Raw genomic sequence first — 22,500 nt, 5'->3', positions numbered from 1 at the left:
CCAGCAGTGCTCTGTTGGTCCCAACTGGCACTTATACTGTGTGTTTAACCTCTTTACACGGGTTAAACACACAGTACTGCAGGGTCGATAGGCTTACATTTTTTTACCGTAATGGCCCTTTTTAATATGAAAATCCAACTTTTTCAATTATTGTACTATCTTTATTTTCTTGGAATATACAATAAAAAGTTTGTTTCTTTTTTTATAAAAGTGCCACATTCCCTTAACCAGGCTTCTTGAAACCATGGGTTGGGATCCATTCCTGTGTCGCAACACCATGTTTACTGGGTCGTGATGTGCGTTTGTTCTAGGAGAGTATGTTTGGTGTGTGTATGTTATTGGATGTGTGTGTAATGTGTATTGTATGAGAGTGTGGTGTGTTTGTGTTGTATTAGAGTGTGTGTTGTGTGTGTGTGTGTTTTATGAGTGTGTATGGTATGTGTTATATAAGTGTTTGTGTGTGTTGTATGAGAATGTGTATGTTGTATGAGTGTGTGTATGTGCTGTATGAGTGTGTGTGTGTGCTGTCTGAGTGTGTGTGTTGTATGAGAGTGTGTGTTGTGTGAGTGTGCGTGTGTGTGTTTTATGAGTGTATATGGTATGTGTTGTATAAGTGTTTGTGTGTGTGTTGTATGAGAATGTGTGTGCTGTATGAATGTGTGTGTGTGTGGTGTGTATGTGCTGTATGAGTGTGTGTGCTGTCTAAGTGTGTGTGGGTGTGTTGTATGAGAGTCTGTGTTGTGTGAGTGTGCGTGTGTGTTTTATGAGAGTCTGTATGGTATGTGTTGTGTGTGTGCTGTATGTGTGTGTGTGTGTTTTGTATGAGAGTGTGTGGTGTGTGTTGTATGAGAGTGTGTGTGTGCGCTATATTTTAGTGTGTGTTGTATGAGAGTGTGTGTGCTGTATGAGTGTGTGTGTTGTATGAGAGTGTGTGTGTGCTGTATGAGTGTGTGTGTGTGCTGTATGTGTGTGTGTGTTGTTTGAGAGTGTGTGGTGTGTGTTGTATGAGAGTATGTGTGTGCTGTATGAGTGTGTGTGTTTGTGTGCTGTATGAGTGTGTGTGTTGTATGAGAGTGTGTGTGCTGTATGAGTGTGTGTGTTTGTGTGCTGTATGAGTGTGTGTGTTGTATGAGAGTGTGTGGTGTGTGTTGTATGAGTGTGTGTATGTTGTTGTTTGAGAGTGTGTGTGTGTGTGTGTGTGTGTTGTATGAGAGTGTGTGTGTTGTATGAGTGTGGTGTGTGTTGTATGAGAGAGAGAGTGTTATTACTTTTTACAACACTTTTAAGTTTGACTACAATATTTCACCTATCTTGTTGTTTATTACTTCAAAAATTGTCAGACTAAGCATAAAAATAGGGTTGCGAAGATATTTGGTATCATAGCACTGTAAAAAGTTTGAAGAACTTTGCCCTAAAATGTTGAGCACTCCAGATTTTCAATAAACACAAATAATAGCTCATCTTCTGCAGTCAGAAGTGTACTTTCTAGATATACAGTCTATACTTGTTTTTTTCTAGATCACATTTCCAATTGTTTCTAATTACAGGCATGTCATGTTTAAAAAAGTGCCACAAAAGTTAACTTTAATTTGAGATTATGTAAGGCACAATTTAGTGTTCCTAGTATTATTATCTATCTATCTGATTCAATTCAAATGAGACACTGTTTCTCCTGGGAGGGATGGGGTGTGTAATTAAAGGGACAGTCTGCACCAGAATTGTTATTGTTTAATAAAATAGATAATCCCTTTATTACCCATTCCCTAGTTTTGCACAACCAACACAGTTATATAAATACACTTTTTACCTCTGTGATTACCTTGTATATAGCCTCTGCAAACTGAACCCTTATTTCAGTTCTTTTGACAGACTTCCATTTTAGCCAATCAGAGCTGACTCACCTGAACTCCACGTGCATGAGCACAGTGTTATCTATATGACACACATGAACTAACTCCCTCTAGTGGTGAAAAACTGTCAAAATGCCCTGAGAAAAGAGGTGGCCTTCAAGGGCTTAGAAATTAGCATATGAACCTCCTAGGTTTAGCTTTCAACTAAGAATACCAAGAGAACAAAGCAAAATTGGTGATAAATGTAAATTGGAAAATTGTTTAAAATTACATTCTCTATGTGAATCATATAGCTCATTAACCCGTTCACGCCGTTAGAATGTTCCATGCCTTTCTAACACCACTGGGCTTTAACGCCGTTAGGACAACATGGAACATCCTACCAGCTTCCCCTTTGACACAGGCAAGGATCGGCCTGGGGGGCATGCTTAGCACTGTAGGCAGTTCCCCATTATCCGATTGGCGGCCTTAAAATCACATGATCGTATTGATGATTGCGTGATTTCATTTTTACTAATAGTGTTTACATCAGAACTTTGTTCCGAAGTGAACACTATTGTACCGGCACGAAGGGGTTAAATGCAGATATATTATTTTTAAACATGAGTTATAACATTTTTTTTCTAAATATAACAGCAAAAGCTATGATGTAAATGCTCATATAAGTGGGACATTTGGGTTTTTCTCCCAAAAATTATCCAATTTGATGAGGACTTTAAATACATTTAAAAAAAAAGTAGTATCCCCTCTTTAGGGTTTAGATTTTCAGGATTACTTTCTAAAAAAAATAAATAGCATTTCAAGGACAACTATTGTATACCTACTTGTATGCATGAGATGTAATGTACTTTAATGTGACTTTTTCCACATAATGAATTATTCTGCATTTCTGCTTATTTTAGAAAGATTCCCTAATACATTTATTAATACACAAAAGTTTTGACTGTAGGTTGGGGGCAACAACTAATACATTATTTGTTACATTGTTTATTAAAATTGTAATAAAAATATGCAGTTTTTCAATTTGTTTAGTTGTATGTCTTGCATGTCATGGTATACTTATACAAATGGTACTCTGAATCTGCTGGGTTTGGTGGAAAAAAATATATGTGGATTAATTTCTCACTGGAAAAAAAGGACTTACAGAAGAAGTGCTTTCATGTAAACAGCATTTTAAAAAAAAGAAGCTCCAAAACAGCTCATCTCATGAGTGTGAAATGTCTAAGCAGCGAAGGAGTTAATGAAGGTGGGTGGGGTTTAGTGCAGTCACTGTGCAGGGGGCGGGGGATCAGGAGGAGAGGCAGCTGCACCTGTGAGATACCGGCACTGTGCTGAGCTCCAGTTACCAGGGTACAGCAGCAGGATGTACAGTGAGCAGACTGCAGGGGCAGCCCAGTGACGCAGCCTCCTGATCTAGCAGCACTTCAGTTTATGCTGATCCAGAGGAGAACAGAACATATGACATCTGTGATTAGTACCTGGCTATAGCACTCATTCACAGTGATTTCTCACAGGACCCTCACAGGTAAGCAGTGCATTTAGTCACATATATAAGCTCTAATATAGCACCCACACTTAAGCAGTGCAATTACACAGACAGCTATAATCAACACCCACAGGTACACAGCACATTCACTGTCCAATGCCCTCCTATAAACAGTACATATAGTAAGGAACTGAGCAGATGTGCCCTCAGGTAGCACACAGCATATCCTGTCACAAGCCTCTAATATCTACCATAAAAGGAGAAAATTGTGTTCACTCACATTTATATGTTTTAACTACACCCACTTACAACAACCATGGGTGATCAGCTTATCTGTTGTTAGTATTCTTTAAGTGTTTATACCCAGAGTCAGATAAGACAGTCATTCACAGATTGCTCTGATATGTACTTAAATACTCAAATATCAATAGATTTTGCTAAATAAGCTTTCAGGGGGGGCAACTGCAGCTTGTGGCATCAGTAGCTGAATGTAATGTACCTTTGTATAGCGCTGTGTACAATGTTGGAGCTTTATAAATAAACAATAATAACTTGGGTTGCTACAGGATATTGTACATTTCTCTTGGCTGATATTGCTGTGTAACTAGAGAAGCCTATGATTACAACACATTGTCCTAGTGCAGTGAGCTCCCTGAAAGCATGTGGTAATCACAGAGTTAATGTTAATGAGTCAAATCAGTGTCAGGACCTTTGCAGGTTAGAAGTGTCACTCATTAGATGTGAGTCACTGGGAGGCGGTCTGTCCTAAAAGACTCATTAGTCTCAGTGATATCAGTTGTCACCTTTGCTCTGGGGCACTGCTTGTAACCTATGCACTCACTGTATAGTTTGCTCAGGATCATTCCTGATTTGTTCTGTGGATGCCTGGTCCAGAACACTGTGCAAGTAAACCCATAATTTATGTATCATATTATTTTGTTATTTATACAAAAAATACATGTAGCCTGATGTAAAATCATTTGTAGTCTCAGAATTACAAACAAAGAATAATGTTTTTGTTGTCAGAAAGGACTGCAACTGCTCCTCTAGCAGCCAAGGGGTTAAACGTGATCATTTTAATTTGGGATTTAACATTTGTAATTTAACTTTTACTTAATATTAACATTTGCTTTGTACTTGTTGTGACATTAAATTGTCACGTCACATATCTGTCATATGCTCAATGTAAGCTTAGAAGCCAGACCATTTTTGTTTCAGCACCTGGGTAGTGCTTGCTGATTGGTGGCTACATTTAGCAACCAATCAATAAGCGTTACCTAGGTGCTAAAACAAAAATGGGCCGGCTTCTAAGTTTACATTCTTGCTTTTTTCAAATAAAGATACCAAGAAAACGAAGAAAAAATGATAATAGAAGTAAATCAGAAAGTTGCTTAAAAGTACCTGCGCTATCTGAATCATGAAAGTTTAATTTTGACTAGACTATTCCTGTCAGTAGAGCTGAAAAGGCCAAACAAGTAAGTAAAATAAAAATCTGCTTTAAAGGGACACTGTAACCAAAATTTTTCTTACGTGATTCAGATTGAGCATGAAATTTTAAGCAACTTTCTAATTTACTCCTATTATCAAATTTTCTTCATTCTCTTGGTATCTTTATTTGAAATGCAAGAATGTAAGTTTAGATGCCGGCCCATTTTTGGTGAACAACCTGGGTTGTCCTTGCTGATTTGTGGATAAATTCATCCACCAATAAAAAAGTGCTGTCCAGCGTACTGAAACCAAAAAAAAGCTTAGATGCCTTCTTTTTCAAATAATGATAGCAAGAGAACGAAGAAAATTTGAAAATAGGAGTAAATTAGAAAGTTGCTTAAAATTTCATGCTCAATCTGAATCACAAAAGAAAAATTTTGGTTACAGTGTCCCTTTAATGTGCCCTCTTTTTGGAAACTATTATTTATGTCCTGTGAATAATAGTACAGTTTACTGTTTTAATAAAAATATCTGTATGACAGGTTAAATGTTACATATTATTAAGGTAAAACGTTTCACCTACATTTTGTATAACATTTTATAGATAGGATTTGATCTCATACAATTGCTATTCTGTTTGCCCATATTACAAGGCTGTATTCAGTATAATTAATATGATGTGTATTTTTGCATGAGTAATGTATGGAAATGGATTTAGTCAGATTATCTAAACCTTGTCAGTACTTAAAAGTAACTTTTGGCTTTAAAAAAGTTTGACTCACTATACTGTATTCTGAAAGTGAAGGAGAATCATTGCAATCAAATGCTGACCAAAAAAACAAAACACATTTTGCGTAATTTCTCTCCATTCTGGTGCATTTTTTAATAATCGTGCCCAGAAAGGGTTCGTGCAAAGGAAAAGATAACCAGTGTAATCTACTAGTATGGGTTATGTATGAGCTATAGTGACAGCATTAGTGAGAAGTTTTTTTATTTTTTAAACGTGTCTATGTATTGCAACAACGTAGCTGGGTAATATTGTCAATGATTAAAGTGAGTGTAAATGTTCATGAATTAGTGCCCAGTTTCTTAAAAATATTATTAAAAACAGGGGCAATTTCATTCATGAAAGTTTACATTGCAGCATATTTTTATGTCAGGCTACAATCGCCACTTGCCACGTTTCATTGTAGGGCGAATTTTAACTGCTCTAGAGGAGGGAATGTAAATCACCTTAAACGAGCGAGTGTCAGGATGATTGATCTCGCCACTTCTGAGGTGGCAAAGAGGAAAAATAACTTTTTCACTCATGCAAACCTGCTCCACATAGCTGGAAAAGTCTTGATATATCCACCCCTATGTGTGATTTTAAAAGCTTTGCTACAATAGTAGTAACTAAGGCCTAGATTTAGAGTTGGGCGGTAGCCGTGAAAACCAGCGTTAGAGGCTCCTAACGCTGGTTTTTACCGCCTTCTGGTATTTGGAGTCAGTCAGGAAAGGGTCTAACGCTCACTTTGCAGCCGCGACTTTTCCATACCGCAGATCCCCCTACGCCATTTGCGTATCCTATCTTTTCAATGGGATCTTTCTAACGCCGGTATTTAGAGTCGTGGCTGAAGTGAGCGTTAGAAATCTAACGACAAAACTCCAGCCGCAGAAAAAAGTCAGTAGTTAAGAGCTTTCTGGGCTAACGCCGGTTCATATAGCTCTTAACTACTGTGCTCTAAAGTACACTAACACCCATAAACTACCTATGTACCCCTAAACCGAGGTCCCCCCACACCGCCGCCACTCTATTAAATTTTTTTAACCCCTAATCTGCCGTCCGCATGCCGCCCCCACCTACATTATCCCTATGTACCCCTAATCTGCTGCCCCTAACACCGCCGACCCCTACATAATATTTATTAACCCCTAATCTGCCGCCCCCAACGTCGCCGCCACCTACCTACACTTATTAACCCCTAATCTGCTGACCGCACCGCTACTATAATAAATGTATTAACCCCTAATCCGCTTCACTCCCGCCTCAATAACCCTGTAATAAATAGTATTAACCCCTAATCTGCCCTCCCTAACATCGCCGACACCTAACTTCAAACATTAACCCCTAATCTGCGGACCGGAGCTCACCGCTATTCTAATAAAAAAAATTTAACCCCTAAAGCTAAGTCTAACCCTAACACCCCCTAAGTTAAATATAATTTTTATCTAACGAAATAAATTAACTCTTATTAAATAAATTAATCCTATTTAAAACTAAATACTTACCTGTAAAATAAACCCTAATATAGCTACAATATAAATTATAATCATATTGTAGCTATTTTAGGATTAATATTTATTTTACAGGCAACTTTGTATTTATTTTAACCAGGTACAATAGCTATTAAATAGTTAATAACTATTTAATAGCTACCTAGTTAAAATAATAACAAAATTACCTGTAAAATAAATCCTAACCAAGTTACAATTAAACCTAACACTACACTATCAATAAATTAATTAAATACAATACCTACAAATAAATACAATTAAATAAACTAACTAAAGTACAAAAAATAAAAAAGAACTAAGTTACAAAAAATAAAAAAATATTTACAAACATTAGAAAAATATTACAACAATTTTAAACTAATTACACCTACTCTAAGCCCCCTAATAAAATAACAAAGACCCCAAAAATAAAAAAATGCCCTACCCTATTCTAAATTAAAAAAGTTCAAAGCTCTTTTACCTTACCAGCCTTGAAAAGGGCCATTTGCGGGGCATGCCCCAAATAATTCAGCTCTTTTGCCTGTAAAAAAAAACATACAATACCCCCCCAACATTGCAACCCACCACCCACATACCCCTAATCTAACCCAAACCCCCCTTAAATAAACCTAACACTAAGCCCCTGAAGATCTTCCTACCTTATCTTCACCATGCCAGGTTCACCGATCCGTCCTCGGAAGTCTTGATCCAAGCCTCGGAAGTGTTGATCCAAGCCCAAGCGGGGGCTGAAGAGTGACGTCCATCCTCCGGCTGAAGTCTTGATCCAAGCGGGCAGAAGAGGACATCCGGACCGGCAAACATCTTCTTCCAAGCCGCATCTTCTATGTTCTTCAATCCGATGACGACCGGCTGATCTTCAAGATCTTCAAGATCAGCCAATCGGATTGAACTTGAATCTGGCTGATTCCATCAGCCAATCAGAATTTTCCTACCTTAATTCCGATTGGCTGATAGAATCCTATCAGCCAATCGGAATTCGAGGGACGCCATCTTGGATGATGTCCCTTAAAGGAACCGTCATTCGTTGGGAAGTCGTCGGTGAAGATGGATGGATCCGCGCTGGAGGTCTTGAAGATCAGCCGGTCGTCATCGGATTGAAGAACATAGAAGATGTGGCTTGGAAGAAGATGTTTGCCGGTCCGGATGTCCTCTTCTGCCCGCTTGGATCAAGACTTCAGCCGGAGGATGGACGTCACTCTTCAGCCCCTGCTTGGGCTTGGATCAACACTTCGGAGGCTTGGATCAAGACTTCCGAGGACTGATCGGTGAACCTGGCATGGTGAAGATAAGGTAGGAAGATCTTCAGGGGCTTAGTGTTAGGTTTATTTAAGGGGGGTTTGGGTTAGATTAGGGGTATGTGGGTGGTGGGTTGTAATGTTGGGGGGGTATTGTATGTTTTTTTTTACAGGCAAAAGAGCTGAATTATTTGGGGCATGCCCCGCAAATGGCCCTTTTCAGGGCTGGTAAGGTAAAATAGCTTTGAACTTTTTTAATTTAGAATAGGGTAGGGCATTTTTTTATTTTGGGGGTCTTTGTTATTTTATTAGGGGGCTTAGAGTAGGTGTAATTAGTTTAAAATTGTTGTAATATTTTTCTAATGTTTGTAAATATTTTTTTATTTTTTGTAACTTAGTTCTTTTTTATTTTTTGTACTTTAGTTAGTTTATTTAATTGTAGTTATTTGTAGTTATTTTATTTAATTAATTTATTGATAGTGTAGTGTAAGGTTTAATTGTATGTAATTGTAGGTATTTTATTTAATTAATTTATTGATAGTGTAGTGTTAGGTTTAATTGTAACTTAGGTTAGGATTTATTTTACAGGTAATTTTGTAATTATTTTAACTATTTTAGCTATTAAATAGTTATTAACTATTTAATAGCTATTGTACCTGATTAAAATAAAAACAAAGTTGCCTGTAAAATAAATATTAATCCTAAAATAGCTACAGTATAATTATTATTTATATTGTAGCTATATTAGGGTTTATTTTACAGGTAAGTATTTAGCTTTAAATAGGAATAATTTATATAATAAGAGTTACTTTATTTTGTTAGATTTAAATTATATTTAACTTAGGGGGGTGTTAGTGTTGGGGTTAGACTTAGCTTTAGGGGTTAAAAAATTTATTAGAATAGCGGTGAGCTCCGGTCGGCAGATTAGGGGTTAATTATTGTAGGTAGCTGGCGGCGACGTTGTGGGGGGCAGATTAGGGGTTAATAAATATAATATAGGGGTCGGCGGTGTTAGGAGCAGCAGATGAAGGGTACATAGGTATAATGTAGGTTGCGGCGGTGTACCGAGCGGCAGATTAGGGGTTAAAAAAAAATGCAGGTGTCAGCGATAGCGGGGGCGGCAGATTAGGGGTTAATAAGTGTAAGGTTAGGGGTGTTTAGACTCGGGGTACATGTTAGAGTGTTAGGTGCAGACGTAGGAAGTGTTTCCCCATAGAAAACAATGGGGCTGCGTTAGGAGCTGAACGCTGCTTTTTTGCAGGTGTTAGGTTTTTTTTCAGCTCAAATGGCCCCATTGTTTTCTATGGGGGAATCGTGCATGAGCACGTTTTTGAAGCTGGCCGCGTCCGTAAGCAACGCTAGTATTTAGAGTTGCAGTGGCGGTAAATATGCTCTACGCTCCCTTTTTTGGAGCCTAACGCAGCCATTCTGTGAACTCTAAATACCAACGGTATTTAAAAGGTGCGGGGGAAAAAAAGCACGCGTAGCTAACGCACCCCTTTGGCCGTAGAACTCTAAATCTAGCCGTAAGTTTTTTGCAGTCTGCAAGCGGGTAGTGTATGATTGTTTTTTTTATTTTGTTTTGTTTTTTGTTAGAAACAATCCTTTTTATGGAGTTTTAACCCTTTGATGACAGGGTTAATTTGTCTAAATCGGAACGTCGGCTAGGACGCTCTATTCTGTCCTAACGGCGCTAAAGCCTGGCGCGGTTAGGACAGAATAGAACGTCATAATGGTGTTAAAGGGACAATAAACATGTTATTGCTGACTTTACTAGAGTATTATTTTTGTCTTCTTAAAATGTATTTTTCTTTTAGAGGATATTCCTTTGTATAAGTCTAGCATTGCAGATTTGTTAGTTGTTCTTTGAACGGGACGTGAAACCCCAAAATTATTTTGTTAGTCAAATAGAGCATATGATTTTAAACAAGTTTCCAATTTATTTCTATTATGTCATTTGCTTCATTCTCTTGGTATTTTTTGTTGAAAAGCATACCTAGGTAGGATCCAGAGCTGGGATAATATAAAGCAAACTTGGAAAGTTGAATAAAATTGCATGTTCTTTCTGAATAATGAAAGGAAACATTTTGGGTTTCATGTCCCTTTAAACAGCTTACATTCAACCCTATTCCATGCACTAAATATTTTAAACTTTTTCCTTTTATTTGAAAGCTAAAAAACTTGCTGTGTTTAATTTCCCTTTAAGTGGGCCACTCATATTTTACCTTTTGTCTGCTCATGTGTTTCTTATGTCTATAACTGCTAGTAAGAAGCTGAAAGAAAAACTAATTCACAATTGATGTTAGATGGCGGTTGGTTAATTTAAAATGTATTTTGTTAAAAAAATATCTTAGGTTTCATATATAGCGTTAAGGGACATAGTATTGTCCAAATATTAATGGTGGTATATACAGTACATGGCACATAACACAATGAATTCAACAGTAAATAATGACTATGAATTGTCACCTCTGTTTGGTGACACATTTAAGTAGGTCTCATCAACCGGCAAAGAGTATGTATTCAGTAACCTATGTACAACTGTAATATCAGTGACCTGCACTTATTTAGCATAAATGTCCAGTCACTGTAGACCAGTTTATTAGTAACTAAAACAATACAAATAAATCATCATTTGATGAAGGAATTTATACATTTACATGAAATGAGTGATCCATTAAAGGGGCATTAGCCCTGCTCATGTAGATTTACCCAGAAGTTTAATATTCACCATGCTAGTGTTTTTCATTCTGTCAATCACCCTGGACAGAAAAGTGCAGGGGGTTTGAGTTCCACCAATATTTAGTTGGCGAAGTGGGTTAAGAAGGGAGACGATTCTGCTTCTTAACTCTTGTCTGCAGCCAAAGGCGCTCCCAAGATGCAGTCGCAGCTTCTTAAATGGAGCTTTGGGAGACGCCATCTTGACATTAACATTTTCTTGTACCCTGTGACAGAAGCGGTGCACATTCACAGATCGGCGATATTTTTGTTTTCTTGACAAGGTGTATTGTGCACTTCAGTTTAGTGTGCACAATAAAGAGCAGGAACTGTAGATTTTTTTTTATGGTTGCATTTTAATCTTATCCCTAAAGGCTTTTTATATAAATGTAACTTTTAAACTGTATAGCGCTGCAGAATCTGTTGGCGCTCTACAAATAACCGATAATAACTGTTTAAAAACCTGCCAATATGTAAAGCTTCTGCTTTCTATTTTGCAAACTGATCCAAAGTGCAAGCTGCAGCTGTCAGAGCAACATCACTGATCTGTAAAAGTGCAGTGCTTCTGTCACAGGATGCAACAATATCTGCGTACCAAGATGGTGCCACCCAGTATATGCAGAGCTTTAATGGGTTGAAATAAGAGAACCCTTTTAAAGAGAGCTCTAGGTACAGGAGTAAAAAACAAAAGTGAGTATTAAGCCTGCTACTGTAGTTTTATTCGCCCCTTTAAAGAGCCAGTAAATTTTAGAGCCAATAAAAAAAAAAATTAAAAATTTTTTTTGGAGCCAATAAATTCATATAAAGATATTTTTATGCCTTTTTAGGTTTGTGGATCATTTGGTAAAACTATAACAGTATTTCTTGTCATAAAACATAAAAACTGCTTAAAAATGTGTTAAAATAAAAACAGGTCTTGAAGGGTTAATTGAGCTATGGATATCAGTGAAATCCAGCCCAGGTGTAATTAAACAGTGCACCCTGTAGGTTGCTGCAAACAACCTCTAATTCCATATGAGAAAATGCAAAACAGCAGCACAGAAAGCAATGTCCTTCTTTATCGAAACTCATGGAGAAAGACTTATGCTATAAAAAGCTACGTACAATACAGAGAGTTGCTTCACTTTTGTAATAGGAATAATGATTTGAGTAATAACAAAAGTGATTTAGAAATGATACCTTTTTAATGGTAAGAGGGAAAACCGCTGCAAACTTCCAGGACGCTGATGTTTCTTAGCCAGGCATTTTGATTCATGTATAGTGTACAGAAAGATGTTTAAAAAAATAACTCTGTTAGTAAAACTCGAGCATTTGCAGTATTACAGTAACATGATTATAGATTTGGGGATGATTTTAACCTCTTAAGGACATATGACGGAATTTTTCCGTCATAAAACAATTGAGCAAACTGAAAGCTGTGTCCTTAAAGGGTTAAAGGAATGTATGAAGATGCTACTGTCTCCAGGTCATGATATATTAGAACACGAACAAGTAACAGAGTGAAAAAAAGTGTGTGTGTGTGTGCGCACTCAGATCAGCACAATAGTATATGAAATCTATCTGTATATACCATACATTATCATCTATAGATAAACAAACATAATATGTGGCTGCCCAGAATGCTCTGGCTCCTAAATTTTGGGTCTGGCGCCTAGATTTTTTTAAACAATTTTGTCAAGCCCTGTGGTACTATGAACAAATCCTGTTTCTAATAAAATGGTATTGAGGGGACTATGGTTAATGCCATATTACCCCCCAAAATGAGTAGATTACCATGTCCCCAAAAGAACCTTTAAAGCTATGAGCCTGAACTTCTGCATGAAGGTGTCAAAAAGGTTAATAAATGTATATTCCCAAACCATTCTGTGTTTTTGTACTCTGCATATTCCTTTGGGTCTTCCTACTTTCAAGTCCTGGCAAGCTGAAGTAGTGGAGATGTATTTTCTTTGTAAGCTGCTTTCCTACATATAGTCTCCCGTTTTTTCACATTTGATATGAGGTGCCCAATAGTTTGTGAACAACAGTTCATACAGGCCTAGAGTTTGTGCTATTGTTTTCTGTACAGTAGTAAATTTTCTTTATAGGGTCGGAGGGCTAAGTTTTTGTGTCTTTTGATCAGAGAAGACCAGCAACTTTTGGCCCGAGGTAGCAAATACAATCCAGTGGCCCAGGTACAGCAATGGCCTTTAAAATGTTATATTTTATGTTTCCTAGCAAGAGAGCAAGCCTAGGTCAGATGCTAAGTCCCAAGGACCTTAGCAAAGCCTGGACAATTTAGCAGGCAGGGCTCTCTTCCTCACTCACCAGACTAGTGATGCACCGAAATGAAAATTCTGGACCGAACCTGAAAATCCAGGATGCACTTGGCCGAAATCCAAAATAACCGAAAATGCTATTTTCGTCTGAAACGTTTCTGCGGCCGAAATTTTTGTGCATCCCTACACCAGACACTTCTGGCCCTGAAGCTATAAGCAGAGCTTACACTATGCTATCCTGCTCTGCACTGTGTTAGCAGAAGAATAAACCAAGTAAACCTGCTGGAGCCTAGGTGGAGATGCTTATGAGCGAGGACACACAGCAGTAGATCACTGTGCCTGTCTGCATTCCCTATACTGTTTACAGGGACGTGAAATTCAACTTTTGACTGTTAACTTTGAGAAACAAAGAGTTAACGCTTTACTCCAGCTGAATAGTTTCCATTTTTTACCCAGGTACTTGCATCCTGTAGAATAAAAAATTTGCATAAACTAAAGTGGTATGAAACACAATTTTTCTTTCATGATAGAACACTGGTTTTCAAACCTGTCCCAGGCCTCCCTAACAGGCCACATTTTAAGGATAAGAGCACAGGTGAAACAATCAGCTGCTTAGTAAATATGGTCACTTTACCTGCTCTCATCCAAGGTAATCCTGAAAATCTGGCCTGTTGGGGAGGTCTTAGGACAGGTTTGAAAACCAGTGGGATAGAGCATGCATTTTCAAATTTACTCCTATTATATTTTTTTCTTTGTTCTCTTGGTATCTTTATTTGAAAAAGCAGAAATGTTAGCAGCTTAGGAGCCGGTCCATTTTTGGTTCAGAACCTGGGTAGCACTTGCTTGATTGGTGGCTACATTTACATTGCATGCTCTGCCTGAATCATGAAAGAGAAAAATTTGGGTTTCATATCCCTTTAAGTTACCACCATTATCAGTAATCATCCAGCAGAAGAGATTTAACAACAGGTTGAAAACTAGTTTTGCGCATGTAATGGTCACCTGTGATCTTCTCAGAGGACACAACAGACTTGCATATATATGAAATATTATTAATTTGCTGCTATGCCACACATCTATGTTTATTTAATATATTTTTCTTCATGGTTTTAAGCAATACATTAATATAATTATATATAGTATTTAATCTATCAAATATTTATAAATACCTTTTCATATGTAACATACCAAAAAATAATTTAAACTATGTTTGCACTGTTATATTTGTTTTCAGACCATCCCAAAAGTAGGAGGTTTATTTTCTTGTGCTGAGTACAAATTGTCAATTACTTCCTCTTTTGGAGTTGGCAGCATGCAGGTATATATAGTTAAAGGGACAGTCAACTCAAAAATAAATTCCCTGTGAAAGTTCTATGAAATCTCATGATATTTAAGTGAAATCTCATGAGATCTCAGCAAATGCAAAGCATTACCTCAGCACTGCTGATGCTGATTGGCTATTTTTTTCTTCTTCTTCAACTTGCAGCTGGACAGCAGCTGAAGTATAACTTTTTACACAGAACTTGCTGAGCTGAGGAACTTTTGAGGTAAAATATTTTCCTTTTTTACATAGAGATGCTCAGGTGATATTTTCTTGTCAGCTTTCTACAGTTATGTTGCATCACTTTCAAGTGGTTTAGCATATGAGTATTATGTCCCTTTAAGAGTTAGTGCAGTATAATCTGATCTGCCCGGTGAAATATTGCAGAGGGTTTACGTTTGACTAGAGACTTTCATTCTTTTTAAATATTTGTCTGCATCACCACTTACACATTTTGTGCATTGAGCTTGTTGGCTTTTATATAGTTAAAGGGACACCATAGCCAAAATTAAACTTATAACACAATGTGCAATTAACAGAAATAAATTGGATTTTATTTTTTTTATCAATCTTGATACCCTTTGTTGAAAAGTAAACCTAGGTAGGCTCATCTAAACTCAGGAGTGTGCACATCTCTTGAGCATTTTATTGTAGCAATGTATTGCATTGCTGCTATCTGGTGCATAAGACATGTGCACACTCCTGAGCTACAGTGAGGCTACCTAGGTTTATTTTTCAACAAAGGGTATCAAGAGAACAAAGCAAATGTGTTAATATAAATTACTTGGATTTTTTTTTTTTTTATTGCACACCCTGTCTTATTTTTTTACAAAAAAACTAGCAATGTGTTTAGCTATCTCTTGCATCCAAAATGTTAATAGTGCCACACCGATCTATGGAGGCAGTCAGGCACCATCGGGGTCGAACTCATAAGAATAACTTTGCTCTCTTGGTATCCTTTTGTTGGAAAAAAAAGTTTGGACATAGCCTATATTACTGGGAGTTAGCTGCATATTGGTGGCTGCACATGTGTTCAGCTAGCAATTGTATGTATTTTCTGATTTTTTGTTATTTTTTCCTGTCCCTTTAAATTAGATATAACTCTGCTACTGCTTATTTTACTAAATATGTTCATTTATTTATTTTTTAAGATATATGTTTTGAGGAAAGCTCTAAAGATTGGCAACGTCATTTAAAACAGCGTAAGGCAACCTTGTGCTGTGTTGTGCCAAATTTTTATGTAACGGGTGTTTACCCTTTATTTTTAATAATTGAATGATGCTTAATAAACAAATATGTAATATGATATACTAATAATTTTTTTTAAAAATCCCACCTGTGCTCTTGCAGCCTCTTAACATTATATTACCTACGCCCGTCTTCCTACTGTCTGCTGTTTTGTGCTCTAAAGCGATGCAGACAGAACACGTGAAGAGGAGACTAGGCCAGGACCTGAATGCCACACTTCATGACAGCCAAGCAGAAATGTGAAACAGCCCACACCAAAGGCCATGTCAGTCTAGTGAACCACTCTGAGTTTAAAATATGAATATGGTGTTTTGGGATGAGAAGCACAGGGTTAAAGATACTTTCATTAAGGAATAAGGAACATCAGGAAGCCAATGAGGGATTTATATAGTGTTGCAGCCGTAGGTTGAGAAGAATGAAGTAGGTGTGGTGTCTGACCGCACTGCTGTACATGGTTTTATTCATTTGGACATAAATATTTTCTTTGGAATTGGTACAGAACTAAAATATTTTATGAGCAGCAAATAAAAACTTCCACATATCAAGTTGTTTCTTGCTTTAGCATTTGATAAAGAATTTCCCAATCCTAGAATTACTCCATAAACATCAAAGCATTAAAAAAAAAATTCTTACCTGATGTTACCTTGTTCTATAAAAAAAACTTGATGATAAGGAAGCAATTTGTTTCTACCTATAAAATTGGTTATATTCTTCCCCCTCATTAAAGGGACATGAAACCCCAAATTTTGTTTTTCACAATTCGTATAGAACATACAATTTTTAACAATTTTCCAATTTTACTTTTATTATCAAATTTGCTTCATTCTCTTGTTATCCTTTGCTGAAGGAACAGCATTGCACTACTGGCAGCTAGATGTACACCTCTAGTTAGCCAATCACAAGAGACAAACGTATGCAGGCGCCAATCACCAGCTAGCTCCCACTAGTGTAGGATATGTGCATATTTATTTTCAACAATGGACACCAAAAGAACAAAGCACATTTGAAAATAGAAGTGCTTTTAAAAGTGTCTCCCTTTAATCTGTGAAAGAAGAGGTCTCTTTGAAACAAATCAAATATGCTTAGTCCTCATTTTATTCTTTGTTGAATAGATACCTCAGTAGGTAGCGTGTACATGCCTGAAGCACTGCATGAAAGGAAATAGTGCTGCCATTTAGTGCTTTTGCTAATGTATAACGTTTTTGCAAAACTGCTGCCATATAGTGATGCAGACACGTGAACACTCCTAAACTTACATCCATACTTGTCAAATTGTCTTCGTTTTCTTGTTATCCTTTGTTGAAAATAGAAGTAAATTAGAAAGTTGTTTAAAATTGTATGTTCTATCTAAATCATGAAAGAAAAAACATAATTTATGTAAGAACTTACCTGATAAATTCATTTCTTTCATATTAGCAAGAGTCCATGAGCTAGTGACGTATGGGATATACATTCCTACCAGGAGGGGCAAAGTTTCCCAAACCTCAAAATGCCTATAAATACACCCCTCACCACACCCACAATTCAGTTTAACGAATAGCCAAGAAGTGGGGTGATAAAAAAGTGCGAAAGCATATAAAATAAGGAATTGGAATAATTGTGCTTTATACAAAATCATAACCACCACAAAAAAAGGGCGGGCCTCATGGACTCTTGCTAATATGAAAGAAATGAATTTATCAGGTAAGTTCTTACATAAATTATGTTTTCTTTCATGTAATTAGCAAGAGTCCATGAGCTAGTGACGTATGGGATAATGACTACCCAAGATGTGGATCTTTCCACACAAGAGTCACTAGAGAGGGAGGGATAAAATAAAGACAGCCAATTCCTGCTGAAAATAATCCACACCCAAAATAAAGTTTAACGAAAAACATAAGCAGAAGATTCAAACTGAAACCGCTGCCTGAAGTACTTTTCTACCAAAAACTGCTTCAGAAGAAGAAAATACATCAAAATGGTAGAATTTAGTAAAAGTATGCAAAGAGGACCAAGTTGCTGCTTTGCAGATCTGGTCAACCGAAGCTTCATTCCTAAACGCCCAGGAAGTAGAAACTGACCTAGTAGAATGAGCTGTAATTCTCTGAGGCGGAGTTTTACCCGACTCAACATAGGCAAGATGAATTAAAGATTTCAACCAAGATGCCAAAGAAATGGCAGAAGCTTTCTGGCCTTTTCTAGAACCGGAAAAGATAACAAATAGACTAGAAGTCTTACGAAAAGATTTTGTAGCTTCAACATAATATTTCAAAGCTCTAACAACATCCAAAGAATGCAACGATTTCTACTTAGAATTCTTAGGATTAGGACATAATGAAGGAACCACAATTTCTCTACTAATGTTGTTGGAATTCACAACTTTAGGTAAAAATTCAAAAGAAGTTCGCAACACCGCCTTATCCTGATGAAAAAATCAGAAAAAGAGACTCACAAGAAAGAGCAGATAATTCAGAAACTCTTCTGGCAGAAGAGATGGCCAAAAGGAACAAAACTTTCCAAGAAAGTAATTTAATGTCCAATGAATGCATAGGTTCAAACGGAGGAGCTTGAAGAGCTCCCAGAACCAAATTCAAACTCCAAGGAGGAGAAATTGACTTAATGACAGGTTTTATACGAACCAAAGCTTGTACAAAACAATGAATATCAGGAAGAATAGCAATCTTTCTGTGAAAAAGAACAGAAAGAGCAGAGATTTGTCCTTTCAAAGAACTTGCGGACAAACCCTTATCTAAACCATCCTGAAGAAACTGTAAAATTCTCGGTATTCTAAAAGAATGCCAGGAAAAATGATGAGAAAGACACCAAGAAATATAAGTCTTCCAGACTCTATAATATATCTCTCGAGATACAGATTTACGAGCCTGTAACATAGTATTAATCACAGAGTCAGAGAAACCTCTTTGACCAAGAATCAAGCGTTCAATCTCCATACCTTTAAATTTAAGGATTTCAGATCCTGATGGAAAAAAGGACCTTGTGACAGAAGGTCTGGTCTTAACGGAAGAGTCCACGGTTGGCAAGAGGCCATCCGGACAAGACCCGCATACCAAAACCTGTGAGGCCATGCCGGAGCTACCAGCAGAACAAACGAGCATTCCTTCAGAATCTTGGAGATTACTCTTGGAAGAAGAACTAGAGGCGGAAAGATATAGGCAGGATGATACTTCCAAGGAAGTGATAATGCATCCACTGCCTCCGCCTGAGGATCCCGGGATCTGGACAGATACCTGGGAAGTTTCTTGTTTAGATGGGACGCCATCAGATCTATTTCTGGAAGTTCCCACATTTGAACAATCTGAAGAAATACCTCTGGGTGAAGAGACCATTCGCCCGGATGCAACGTTTGGCGACTGAGATAATCCGCTTCCCAATTGTCTACACCTGGGATATGAACCGCAGAGATTAGACAGGAGCTGGATTCCGCCCAAACCAAAATTCGAGATACTTCTTTCATAGCCAGAGGACTGTGAGTCCCTCCTTGATGATTGATGTATGCCACAGTTGTGACATTGTCTGTCTGAAAACAAATGAACGATTCTCTCTTCAGAAGAGGCCAAAACTGAAGAGCTCTGAAAATTGCACGGAGTTCCAAAATATTGATCGGTAATCTCACCTCCTGAGATTCCCAAACTCCTTGTGCCGTCAGAGATCCCCACACAGCTCCCCAACCTGTGAGACTTGCATCTGTTGAAATTACAGTCCAAATTACAAGCACAAAAGAAGCCCCCTGAATTAAACGATGGTGATCTGTCCACCATGTTAGAGAGTGTCGAACAATCGGTTTTAAAGATATTAATTGAGATATCTTCGTGTAATCCTTGCACCATTGCTTCAGCATACAGAGCTGAAGAGGTCGCATGTGAAAACGAGCAAAGGGGATCGCGTCCGATGCAGCAGTCATAAGACCTAGAATTTCCATGCATAAGGCTACCGAAGGGAATGATTGTGACTGAAGGTTTCGACAAGCTGTAATCAACTTTAGACGTCTCTTGTCTGTTAAAGACAGAGTCATGGACACTGAATCCATCTGGAAACCCAGAAAGGTTACCCTTGTCTGAGGAATCAAAGAACTTTTTGGTAAATTGATCCTCCAACCATGATCTTGAAGAAACAACACAAGTCGATTCGTATGAGATTCTGCTAAATGTAAAGACTGAGCAAGTACCAAGATATCGTCCAAATAAGGAAATACCACAATACCCTGTTCTCTGATTACAGACAGCAGGGCACCGAGAAAGCTTGGAGCTGTAGCTAGGCCAAACGGCAGAGCCACAAACTGGTAATGCTTGTCCAGAAACGAGAATCTCAGGAACTGATAATGATCTGGATGAATCGGAATATGCAGATATGCATCCTGTAAATCTATTGTGGACATATAATTCCCTTGCTGAACAAAAGGTAAGATAGTCCTTACAGTTACCATCTTGAACGTTGGTATCCTTACATAACGATTCAATATTTTTAGATCCAGAACTGGTCTGAAAGAATTCTCCTTCTTTGGTACAATGAAGAGATTTGAATAAAACCCCATCCCCTGTTCTGGGACTGGCATAATTACTCCAGTCAACTCTAGATCTGAAACACATTTCAGAAATGCTTGAGCTTTTACTGGATTTACTGGGACACGGGAAAGAAAAAATCTCTTTGCAGGAGGTCTCAACTTGAAACCAATTCTGTACCCTTCTGAAACAATGCTCTGAATCCAAAGATTGTGAACAGAATTGATCCAAATTTCCTTGAAAAAACGTAACCTGCCCCCTACCAGCTGAGCTGGAATGAGGGCCGCACCTTCATGTGGACTTAGAAGCAGGCTTTGCCTTTCTAGCTGGCTTGGATTTATTCCAGACTGGAGATGGTCTCCAAACTGAAACTGCTCCTGAGGATGAAGGATCAGGCTTTTGTTCTTTGTTGAAACGAAAGGAACGAAAACGATTATTAGCCCTGTTTTTACCTTTAGATTTTTTATCCTGTGGTAAAAAAGTTCCTTTCCCACCAGTAACAGTTGAAATAATGGAATCCAACTGAGAACCAAATAATTTGTTACCCTGGAAAGAAATAGAAAGTAAAGTTGATTTAGAAGCCATATCAGCATTCCAAGTTTTAAGCCATAAAGCTCTTCTAGCTAAAATAGCTAGAGACATAAACCTGACATCAACTCTGATAATATCAAAAATGGCATCACAGATAAAATTATTAGCATGCTGAAGAAGAATAATATCATGAGAATCACGATGTGTTACTTGTTGCGCTAAAGTTTCCAACCAAAAAGTTGAAGCTGCAGCAACATCAGCCAAAGATATAGCAGGTCTAAGAAGATTACCTGAACACAGATAAGCTTTTCTTAGAAAGGACTCAATTTTCCTATCTAGAGGATCCTTAAACGAAGTACCATCTGACGTAGGAATAGTAGTACGTTTAGCAAGGGTAGAAATAGCCCCATCAACTTTAGGGATCTTGTCCCAAAATTCTAATCTGTCAGACGGCACAGGATATAATTGCTTTAAAACGTTTAGAAGGAGTAAAAGAATTACCCAAAATTATCCCATTCTTTGGAAATTACTGCAGAAATAGCATTAGGAACAGGAAAAACTTCTGGAATAACCACAGGAGCTTTAAATACCTTATCTAAACGTTTAGAATTAGTATCAAGAGGACCAGAATCCTCTATTTCTAAAGCAATTAGTACTTCTTTAAGTAAAGAACGAATAAATTCCATTTTAAATAAATATGAAGATTTATCAGCATCAACCTCTGAGACAGAATCCTCTGAACCAGAGGAATCATCAGAATCAGAATGATGATGTTCAGTTAAAAATTCATCTGTAGGGAGAGAAGTTTTAAAAAGATTTTTTACGTTTACTAGAAGGAGAAATAACAGACATAGCCTTCTTTATGGATTCAGAAACAAAATCTCTTATATTATCAGGAACATTCTGCACCTTAGATGTTGAAGGAACTGCAACAGGCAATGGTACTTTACTAAAGGAAATATTATCTGCTTTAACAAGTTTGTCATGACAATCAATACAAACAACAGCTGGAGGAATAGCTACCAAAAGTTTACAGCAGATACACTTAGCTTTGGTAGATTCAGCACTTGACAGCGATTTTCCTGTAGTATCTTCTGACTCAGATGCAACGTGAGACATCTTGCAATATGTAAGAGAAAAAACAACATATATAAAGCAAAATTGATCAAATTCCTTAAATGACAGTTTCAGGAATGGGAAAAAATGCCAAAGAACAAGCTTCTAGCAACCAGAAGCAATAAAAAATGAGACTTAAATAATGTGGAGACAAAAGTGACGCCCATATTTTTTCGCGCCAAATAAGACGCCCACATTATTTGGCGCCTAAATGCTTTTTGGCGCCAAAAATGACGCCACATCCGGAACGCCGACATTTTTGGCGCAAAATAACGTAAAAAAATGACGCAACTTCCGGCGACACGTATGACGCCGGAAACGGAAATATAATTTTTGCGCCAAGAATGACGCAATAAAATGAAGCATTTTCAGCCCCCCGCGAGCCTAACAGCCCACAGGAAAAAAGTCAAATTTTAAGGTAAGAAAAATGTTAAATTAAAATGCATTATCCCAAATATGAAACTGACTGTCTGAAAATAAGGAAAGTTGAACATTCTGAGTCAAGGCAAATAAATGTTTGAATACATATATTTAGA

At 37.4% G+C, this 22,500-nt stretch overlaps 1 protein-coding gene across 1 annotated transcript in view; it reads left to right on the top strand.

Moving 5' to 3' along the window:
* The first annotated feature begins 3,213 nt into the window (after window positions 1-3,213).
* The window catches only part of CCDC68 (coiled-coil domain containing 68), a 181,845-nt gene continuing 162,558 nt past the window's right edge, over window positions 3,214-22,500 (top strand). The window contains exon 1 of the mRNA XM_053701128.1: window positions 3,214-3,375. The gene's annotated coding sequence lies outside the window, so the exon portion shown is untranslated. The remainder of the gene's footprint in view (window positions 3,376-22,500) is intronic.

Source organism: Bombina bombina, chromosome 2, assembly GCF_027579735.1.
Source record: "Bombina bombina isolate aBomBom1 chromosome 2, aBomBom1.pri, whole genome shotgun sequence".
Lineage (NCBI taxonomy): Eukaryota > Metazoa > Chordata > Amphibia > Anura > Bombinatoridae > Bombina > Bombina bombina.
This window is presented reverse-complemented; position numbering and strand designations above follow the sequence as displayed.